The sequence below is a fragment of the Mauremys mutica genome, unplaced genomic scaffold (assembly GCF_020497125.1).
Source record: "Mauremys mutica isolate MM-2020 ecotype Southern unplaced genomic scaffold, ASM2049712v1 Super-Scaffold_100054, whole genome shotgun sequence".
Lineage (NCBI taxonomy): Eukaryota > Metazoa > Chordata > Testudines > Geoemydidae > Mauremys > Mauremys mutica.
In genome coordinates this window covers 1,544,572-1,555,553 of record NW_025423258.1, presented here as the reverse complement: position 1 = coordinate 1,555,553, position 10,982 = coordinate 1,544,572, and positions in this window count along the sequence as shown.

Below are 10,982 nucleotides of genomic sequence, written 5' to 3'. Positions count from 1 at the left end.
AAAAAAGTGTCATTTCAGCCTCTGTGACACTGGAAGGAGATGGGGTGGTTCAGAGATTCCCTCCTTCCCCATCACTCCAGAACTGTTACATTTTGGCTTCTCTGTGCAGAGTATATTTTCATCACATTCTATCCCTCCACTTCTCAAAATGTCATGTGAGGAAGAGTTCTCAGCTGTCTGTGCTTGGAGATGATGCTTTGTAGCAATAAATAAAGCCAAGTCCGTCAGTCTGTTCCGGTGGAGCGCCCCAAGTGGGGGTTTTCCACGTCCTTTTATTATAATGGTTACATAAATCATTCTATTATGCGCATGTGCTAACATAATCCAACTACTTCAGGCACCCTCCCCTGATTGGTGCCTTATGCACTGCGTGTTCCAGTGGTAAACACCTGGTCAGCGCTTAATCTGTGTGTCTCCTGACCGGAAGTGTGGGGGGGGTGGGAACCACTTCAGCCGCTCTAAATCCGGGGGCGGTTTTCCAACCCCCTTAGTGCTTAAGAAGTGTAAAGTTCCTACATCCCCTCCTTTTCTGTTTTGTCGACCCGTGCCTGGTCCGCATGTTTCATGATTTTATATGCATACATGACGGCTTGGGGTGTAGGCAGGGGTTTGCGCCGACAGGGTGTAAAACACATCCTAATTATATTAGGAATACACTGAGCAAAGCAAAAAAAACCAATTAAGCAGGCGATAACAATCAAAGCATATTGCAAAACAGTTCGGACCCATCCCATGGATGGCAGCCATGCCCAGAGGTCATCCCACCATGATGGGTTCCTGTCCTGCTGAATGTGTTGTGCCAGTTCTTGGAGGTTATCTATGTGTGCTTGAATCCGTTTAGAATTGTCCGTTAGATTAAAACAACACATGCCATATATCTCCTCACAACCCACATGGCTGAGCAATAGCAGGTAATCAATTGCCGCTCGATTATCTAATATGGCATTGCGAAGCTCCCCCTGTTCTTGATTCAGCAGGGCCAAGGCGGCAGACGTATAATTAATATTTTTTGCTAAGGCACATGCCAATCGACTAAGCTGTTGGTGATTGGCTACTCCCAAAGCTGGAAGACCCACCAAGGAGACAGCCAAAGAGATGTACTCAGCCCGACTGAAAAGGTTGACTTTGGCATTACATTCTGATCTCATGGGGGTTGAGCTTCGCCGGCGTCGGGTGTGGGCCTCAGTAGTTCGGGAGCCAGTCAACATTGACCTTGTGGGGAGTATCAATGTGAGCCTACTTAGGCAGCATTGAGTTTCTGAAATATTGGCCGGAATATAATTAAAGGTCCTCTGACCACATGTAAAAAACCAACCCTCTGGTAACATGATGTGCCCGTAATTGCTGGACACATTTTGAAAGCATGTACAATTCCATTTTGGGGTACCCACCCGCAAACATCCTTTTGGGGGCTTGTGACGTGTGCAATTAACCATCCGTGCACAGGTCAAATTGGCGTGATTGGCTACCCGTGGGGTAAAGAGGGACAAGGCACTCGCGGGTTTCACATAAGTGGCCTGGCCCCATAGGCTCATAGAAGAATATTGAATCTCGGTAACATTTATAAAATTAGACATCCCCGTTGCATGTGCAGCACTGCCCGGCGCCTTACATACTGGGACCAGGCAGGTGCCCAACAGGCCATGCATCTCAGGGGCCTGCTGTAAACAAAAGGAGGATTGATTGGCAAGGATCGCAAGTCGAGCCCATATATTATAACGCATGCGGCTATGCAATTCGGGTTCGGCCCCAACCGATGACACACAAAAACAACACAACAATATAATAAAAGAATTAGCGGTCAAACAGGCAAAAATGGCAGCAGTAAAATTTTCGGGGGTAGGCTCGGCCTTGTTATTCTCCAACCTCTGCTGAGCCTGCTGCGCCAGTCGCTTCACCTGCCCCCAGGTAACCTTTGGTGCCGTCTTTGTGGCTCGGCACGCTGGAAAGGTCTCGGTTAGGTTCAGATTGAAGTTGGGTATCGGGTTCTTGAGGCTTTGATGCCACGTCATCGTGCCACGGTCGCACGTTCTTGACAGGGACCCACAACGGACCTGTGGGAGTAAGCACAGCGGCATGCCCCCGTCCCCAGGTTATCAATGGAATGGGGCCATACCAATTAGGGTCTGGGCTCTGCCTATATTTGACAGATGGGCGTGGAAGCGGGGTTTCCGTCTTAAAATGTTCAGTGGCTGTAAAATTCTGAAAGACATTTAAAGTATTTAGGGTAAACAATACTATCGCCAATTGATTTTGCTTGGCGCCCAGGGTTGGCCCATCATCCCCCACTGTTTTGTTTTGCTTTTTCAGGTACTCTTTAAGTGTATGATTGGTTCGTTCCACAATGGCTTGACCAGTGGAATTGTACGGAATACCAAAGACGTGGTTAATTTGCCACTGCGTGCAAAAATCCGCAAACCTGTGAGAAATGTAGGCGGGGCCGTTATCGGTTTTTATCTGTCGGGGGCGGCCCATAACGGCCACCGCAGCAAGAACATGATTAATCACGTGTTTGGCCTGTTCGCCCTGTTGGGGGGTGGCCCAAATATAATGAGAGTAGGTATCAATGGTAACATGTAAATATTTCCAAGGAGAAAAAGGGGGATAAAGCGTGATATCCATTTGCCAAATCTGGTTGGATTGAAGGCCACGGGGATTAACACCCAGTTCGGGGTAATGATGAAGACTTGCACAATGATTACAGGTTTGAACAATACGTTGGGCCTGAATCAGGGGGATCATAAAATGCTTCGCCAAGAATTTAGCATTTTGATGAAAAAATGCATGACTATCAATGGGATCCGAAAAAACGGGAGTTAAGTGGAGAGGGGAGGGACTGAGTTTCGCTGCTGAATCGGCGATCCGGTTACCCTCCACTAAAAATCCAGGGAGTGGCTGGTGACTGCGCATATGGGCAATATACAACAACTGACAACGACTACAAAGAGCCAATTGCAGGGTTATAAATAAGGCCATAGGCCCCAGGCAGGTGTCGCACAAGGTCGTGCACATAAAGACTGTCCGTAATAATATTAATGGGGACATCTGGAAAGGTTCGAAGCGCAAGGATCACAGCGGCTACTTCGGCGCGCTGCGCGGACACTTGGGGTAAAGTATATTTTGTTCTCCACTTTCCCATGTCCTGCCAGGCTAATACCCCATAGGTTGTCCCACCGTCTGTAAACACCGTCATGGCATCCTGAAGAGGTTGGGAGGCCAGAACAGGGCGAAGGGAAAGGGAAATATGAGGGGAGGCGGTTAACCGGGGGTCCTTGGGCCCATGGTACTGAAGCACCCCCACGAAGCCCCCAAGGGCCATTTGCAGTGAGGGCATTAAGGCAATGTACTGCTCCATCTCTTTTAGAGGGAGCGGTATCGTGATGGTTTCGGGGTCTTGACCAAACAAGACCAAACAGCGGGAACGGCCTTTGGTAATAATACTCGCAATTAGATCCCAATAGGGGGATAATGTTTTTGATGGGGTGTGAGCCAATGTTATCCATTCCAAAATATGAACCTTTCCAGTGGCTTGATTCATTTGATAAATAGTGGCAGTGGGCTGCCTCAAGGTCAGCATGATGGCATACTGGGGCGCTTGGCCAAAAACTTGTCTATCTACCCACACGGAAGCAAGGCGTCGATTAAGTTCTTGCAACGTGTGCTCGGCGGGCTGCGTCAGCGATATCAGATCGCTGGGCTGCCGGCCCAGGGACAACAAGAAAAACAATGGGGACAACAAAGAGGTGGGGATATTATAATATGGGCGGATCCAATTAATGGTACCAAGGAGTTGTTGCAACTTCACATAGGTACACGGGTTTGGGACACACAACTTGGGTAACACCGGAGTAGCATAGGTTTGCAACATTTTGTGTCCCAAATATAAAAATGGTGGCACCCGCTGAATCTTTTCTGGTGCAACACAAAGACCGTACTTAAATAGCGCGGCTTGCAAATCAGCCTCCCAGTCTAGAGGGATGCTTGGGGCAGCAACAAGGATATCATCCATGTAATGATAAACAATAGCCTCGGGGTACATCAGGCGAAAAGGACACAAAGCCTGTTGCACATAATATTGACATAAGGTAGGGCTATTAAGCATGCCCTGGGGTAAAACCTTCCATTGATAACGTTGGGTGGGTTGGGAATTATTTAGGACCGGCAAAGTAAAGGCAAACCGCTCCCTATCTTTGGGACAAAGAGGGATTGTAAAAAAACAATCTTTAAGATCTACTATCATAAGCTGATAATCATATGGAACAAGATTGGGATTTGGGGTTCCACACTGCAGGGGTCCCATGGGTTGAATGCATGCATTAATCGCTCTAAGATCATGGAGCATTCGCCATTTACCAGACTTTTTCTTAATAACAAAAACAGGCGAATTCCAGGGGCTAGTGGATTTTTCCACATGGCCCGCCTGGTATTGTTCCTCACATAAATGACTCAATGCAAAAAGCTTCTCCTGGGGCAGTGGCCACTGCTCCACCCACACAGGGGTACTGGTCAGCCACACAAGGGGAAGGGCAGTAAACTCAGTCTTGAATAATATCCAAAAGGAACAGAAGGAGTTAACTAAAAAAAGCTAAAAAAAACCGGCCATAGTCAAGGACACCACTTAGAACTAAAACTTGGCAGACAGCCAAGAAAAAGGGGGGCTTGGCGGACAGCCAAGAAAAAGGGGGCTTGGCGGACAGCCAAAAAAAGCTGCTATGAGAACGGCAGGACTCGGCCAGGCAATAGCAAAATGTGTTAGCCAAAAAGGGAAGGGCAATAAACTCAGTCATAAATGGTAAGATGTGATCCAAATTTGCTTAACAAATCTCTTCCCCATAGGGATACAGCAATATCCATAATATAGGGTTTAAGGAGAATCTCCTTTCCCCCTTCTCGCGGAGTTATAGCGATCCATCGGGTGCTTTGTTGAGCAGCCTGCAATCCGCCCACTCCCCAAATGGCTGGCACTTCGGATTTGTCCCAGGTGGACGGCCACTGCCGAGTGGAGATGACTGTAACGTCAGCTCCAGTATCCACCAGCCCTTCAAGGGGGATACCGTTGCAGTAATAGGTACGCTTAAATTTTGCTCGTCCTATTGCTTGAGTGATCGCCGCCACCTGAGGATGGGCCTTCGCTAAGGTGGACCCGAAACCCCCAGCGTCCCGGGTCACATTTGTTCCCCCTGCGGGCAAACAGAAGGGAAGGATCACCATCTGGGCCCATGAATCCCCTCGATGCAGCTGTTTTGGCATATGAGCCCAGATTTGGACATAAATACTTCCCTTATAATCACTATCTATTACCCCGGGGACTATCTGAATGCCATGTTTTCCGGCATGGGAACGAGGGAGGATTAACCCCATAGTGCCCGGGGGCAGGGGTCCAGAAAGTTGGGTAAGAATCGCCACCACCTCCCCGGGGAAAGTGAGCTCCTTATCTTCCTGCAACAACAAATCAATTCCCGCACTTCCTAGGGTGGCCGCCGGGATATCATAGGCGGTGCCTCCTCCCACCTTTGGGCCGGGGCTGGGGGATCGCCCGTGGCCCAGTTTCCCGGAGGTTGGGCATGGAGCGGGGGATTGCTACGGCATTGATTTGCCCAGTGGTAACCCTTCTTACATCGGGGACAAATAGACCTTGGCCTATTGGACTGCTGTTGCGTCCCGGTATTGCCCCCCCCCCCCAGGGGCCCGACACTCCCTCTTAAAATGGCCTGGCTTCCCACAATTAAAACACTTTCCCTGGGGTTTGGACCCCTTCTGCATGGCTGCTGCCAGCAAATTCATCTGATGCACTTGAGTGCCCACATCTGTGCACGCTTTTAGCATTTCTGCCAGAGTGTACTCCGGTTTGGTCACAATGGACTGCAACACCTTGCGGCAGTCCGCATTAGCATTCTCATAAGCGAGTTTCCTCATTAATTCCCACTGGGCGTCAGGATTATCTACCTGCCTCTGAATAGCCTCCTGTAATCTGTTAATAAATTCCACATACGACTCTTGAGGGCTCTGGCGGGTGACGGTAAAGGACCGGGAGGGTTTCCCCGTCACCGGTACTTTAAACAGGGCCCTTAAAACACAACGCCCCACAACTTGGAGCGTTACGAGAGGGATATTCGCAGCCTGCTCCCGTATGCTGGCAAACTGTCCCACTCCATACAGCTGCTCGGGAGTATAGGCCCCCCCCCCGATGCCCGCCCCTGTTGTAATGCTTCCTGTTGAAATTCACTATCCCAAATAACATACTGCGCGGGGCTTAAAAGCATCCTACAAAAATCCTTCTAATCTTGGGGGAGCATGTTATACCCATTTGCAATCCCTTCTAACATGCCTCGGGTAAAGGTGGATTTCAATCCAGACTCAGTAACCGCTCGTCTTGCCTCTCGGAGAACAGAATAGGGGAGGGCTGTGATCTCCACTTCAACCTCCCCCTCTGCGTTGCCAGGGAGATGTGTCACTGGGAACGCAGCCAATAGCTCTCTCAGCTCCTCACTGTTCAATTCCCCTTTTTCCTTCTCCCTCTGTATCATTGCCTGAAAAGGGGACAGCCGAAAATTCGGCCGTGAAGAGCCATCCGCACCCGGACATGCATCATGGCATTCGGGTACCACCTCAGGCGGCTCGGGGGGCAAGATCCGAGGGTAAGGAGGGGGGGCCGAAGGCGCGGGGGCGAGAAGGATAGCCCTGGATGACGCTCCAATCCCAGTTGTCTCCAGAGCCTCCTTACATCGCTGCCAAAGCAGGAGCCACTGCACCGCGGCTCTAGGCTCCGCGTGCAGTGTCGCCCCTATCGTTATCCAATCATCTACCGACAGTGACCCGTGATCCGGGTACCAAGGACATTGGCGATTGATTTCAGCAATTAGCTGTTCTAATTGACCCAGGGAGGCTGGCCTGCCAGCCTGTTGCATGATAACCTGCAGCTCTTTCGCATGAACTTTCTGCTGAGCTGACTGTTTCCCCCCCATACTCACGGAATGAAGCTTTTTCAGCGAGATTCGGTGCACCGAGGGCTATTCCAGCCAGTGAGCAGGGGGAATCACGTCGGGGTCACCAGATGTAGCAATAAATAAAGCCAAGTCCGTCAGTCTGTTCCGGTGGAGCGCCCCAAGTGGGGGTTTTCCACGTCCTTTTATTATAATGGTTACATAATTCATTCTATTATGCGCATGTGCTAACATAATCCAACTACTTCGCCCCCTCCCCTGATTGGTGCCTTATGCACTGCGTGTTCCAGTGGTAAACACCTGGTCAGCGCTTAATCTGTGTGTCTCCTGACCGGAAGTGTGGGGGGGTGGGAACCACTTCAGCCACTCTAAATCCGGGGGCGGTTTTCCAACCCCCTTAGTGCTTAAGAAGTGTAAAGTTCCTACAATGCTTTGATTTCTTTCCTCCTATATCAGAGTCGCTATGACTGGAGATGAAAGTGTCAAAGACCTGGAAGGGGAATTTAAATGGATCCCAAACATAGTGTGATTATTTGGCGTTTAAATTCCAGGTTTCATCTATTGGTAAAGCCACTTCTGGCAAGAGGACTATTTTGTCCCCCATTATGGGATGCTGGGATACTTACAATTTTGTAAATAACATAACTGACTATTGAGAGAGTGCTGAGTGAAGCTGCTTTGGATGGATCAGAGGAGAATGTGATGGGAGAATCTCTTGTCCTGATTCTAAATAATCAGATGCAACCTGCCCTGGAATTGCAGTGATTTAAAATCTCTATTCGGAAATGGTGAACAACAGCAGAACCCCAACTAACTGAGGGAAGTGCATATGATCACAGTGAGGTTCAATTATTTAAGTCAGTATTTTCTCAGATGATTTGGGGAGAGAATTCCACATTAAGTGATTTTTAACTTGGCAAAATGCCCATGTATTTGGTTCCTGAAGCATTTTTGTAACCCATGCCCCACAGAAGATCTTTCCTATTCGGAATGCTCCCCTTCATGATGCAGATGTTGAGGAAAGAGAAGTGGTATTTTTGTTCAATTTATCCTTAATAGATGCTCAAAATGTGTATAAAATGAAATCAATGTTAGAAATCTAATAGCAGCAGAAAAATAGCTCTTTTTAAATAGAAATTCTAGCTCTGGTAATGAAGATTCTGATCCAGGCCTGTATCCAGTCCCTTGCCTGGACCCGTGTCACCAAATTAAAGAAAAGCTGGGCACGTGTCCGGAAGCCATTGCTTACGACACTGCTGAGCTTTTGAGTGGTTTTGTAAAGGATTCTACTTCTGAGAAGTGTAAATTCACCCTAAAAAGGGCAAGGAAACAAAGGGCATCGGGGGATGTATGTTTTTTCGGATGAGGCAAGAAAAGGGAGCAGCATTGTCCCCCTTGGGTAGCCCCTGTTCAATTCCAGGTCAGAAAGCAAAACTCTCCTGCAAGAATATCCAAAAAATATTGGGTTTCACTTCACTTCATAAGTACAGTTGTGTGGCAATTAAATGATGACCCTAAAATTTCATAAAAGCAAAGAACGCTGAACAAAAAAGTGTGGGAAATACGGATGTATCTGAGAAAATGGCTTGGAATGAAGGAAGACAAAAATTGATCGGTTGAGAGAAAAGGCCCTGTTTTCCCCCTAGTTTGGAACTTCTCTCACAACTACTGGAATAGAAAAGCTAAACAAATGGTGTTCTATTGTTGCAAAGGAGATTGAAGTGAGGCCATTTTCTCCAGATAAAAGAAAATGGTCATGTCAGGAGTGGGATTTGAAACCACGTCTCTATGCAGAAACCAGAAGACCCAAGAGAGAGGAAAAAAGAGTCTTAAAACTGGCAATTTGGACAAGTCCACAATCCTAACGCTACAAAGATTGTGACTTATCAACCCTAGTTTTCATTAATATTTAGGAAGGCCAAGATGGCACATCTCTTTCAACTCCTAGAGACCTTCTCCAGCACAGCTGATTTTTAGACACACTCACCCGGACCTAAAGTTACACGTTTCCTGGAGTTCCATGAGTTCTGCCGTGTTGGAATCTCCCTGCTCATGTTTTAAGCGAACAAAAGATGGGTGCTGGCATTCTGAGACCCTCAAAATCCTGCCCTGGGAGCCAGGCAGTTAAGCAACCAGCATCCACAACCTCTACCATGATAGCATCCTGTCTGGCAACAACTCACTTATCAATAGCTGGGGTCTGAATTCCTCATTTCTTTGTTGTTCTGTCACTGTAGTCTCCACTTTCCTATTGCTTGTCTGCATAATCTCTGTCTGGTTCTGTGATTGTTTCTGTCTGCTGGATAATTAATTTGTTGGGTGTAAAGCAATTAAGGTGGTGGGGTATAACTGGTTAGATAACCATGTTACAATATGTTGGGATTGGTTAGTTACATTTCAGTAAAATGATTGGTTAAGGTATAGCTAAGCAGAACTCCAGTTTTACTATATAGTCTGCAGTCAATCAGGAAGTAAGGGGGGGGGAATGGGAATGGGGGTAGAGGAATTGGAGTTGTTTTGCTGAGCGGGGGGGGGGGGAATGGGAACAGGGACACAGACAAGCCTCTGTGATGTCAGAGCTGGGAAGGGCGATACCGAGGAAGGAAATTGGAATCGTTGCTTGCTGGAAGTTTGCCCCAACAAACATTGAATTGTTTGCACCTCTTGAACTGCGGGTATTGCTGCTCTCAGGTCATGCGAGAAGGACCAGGGAATGGGAGGGTGATGGGATAACCCCTCTAAGAAGTACGTCTTTCAGGGTGTGAAAAACCCTGGAATCAGTATAATTAAGCTGCCCTAAGCCATGGTTAGCTAGTGCTAAATGAAAGGAAAGATTGTTCTGTCAATGTAGCTATTACAAGGATGGAAAACCCCTCCACTCACTGTAGCAACTGTCTACTCCACAGTGCTGTAGCAGTGTCACAGCAGCATTTTAAGTGTAGACAGCCTCAGAGTGAGACCAGGTCTGGCTCTGTGGATGCTCAGGCACTACAACCAGAGCAGTGACAATACACTGATGCTTCCCTAGTTGGCAGGATTCAAACTTGCCTGGGGAGACCCCAATGGATTTCTAGTCCATCGCCTTAACCACTCGGCCACAACTACTTGATGTATAGGTGCTTCACTACACAATGATTCTGTTCTCACTGAATTGTCACTTCATATTGCTCAGACCAGCTCCCCCAGCACACTCCTGGCTGTGCATTAGTTTAGGTGTGTCCATGGCTGAACAACAAGGGTTCCTGCCCATTTCCCTTCCGGCTGGAGCATGATTAGAGTGTGTTTGTGGTTAACGACATTGCTATAGATTGTTGTTCATTCCCCACACTGACAATTCAGACCGTCCCGTTCCTATTCGAATCTCCACCAGATTCGTGGTACATGTAGGTACCAATGACATAGGGAAGGGTAGGAGAGATGTCCTGGAAGCCAAATTTAGGCTGCTAGGGAAGAGACTGAAATCCAGGACCTCTATGGTGGCATTTTCAGAAATGCTCCCAGTTCCACGCGCAGGGCCAGGTAGGCAGGCAGAGCTTCAGAGTCTCAATGCGTGGATGAGACGATGGTGTAGAGAGGAGGGGTTCACGTTCATTAGGAACTGGGGAAACTTCTGGGATGGGAGGAGCCTATACAGGAGAGATGGGCTCCACCTAAACCAAAGTGGAACCAGACTGCTGGCGCTAAACATTAAAAAGGTTGTAGAGCAGTTTTTAAACTAGGTGATGGGGGAAAGCCGACTGCTGCAGAGAAGCGTGTGGATCGGACACAGACTTCTCTTAGGGGAGAGTCTGATGATAGAGAATCTCCAGGTTATAGTCAGGAGCAGAGGAATGAGAAATATAATGTAAGGGCCGGATCAGATGATGAACAGTCACATAAAAAAGAATCTGGCACATCAGAAAAAGGCAGGCTAATAAACAGGGACAAGTTTTAAAGTGCTTGTACACAAATGCCAGAAGTCTAAATAATAAGATGGGTGAACTAGAGTGCCTTGTGATAAAGGAGGATATTGATATAATAGGCATCACAGAAACCTGG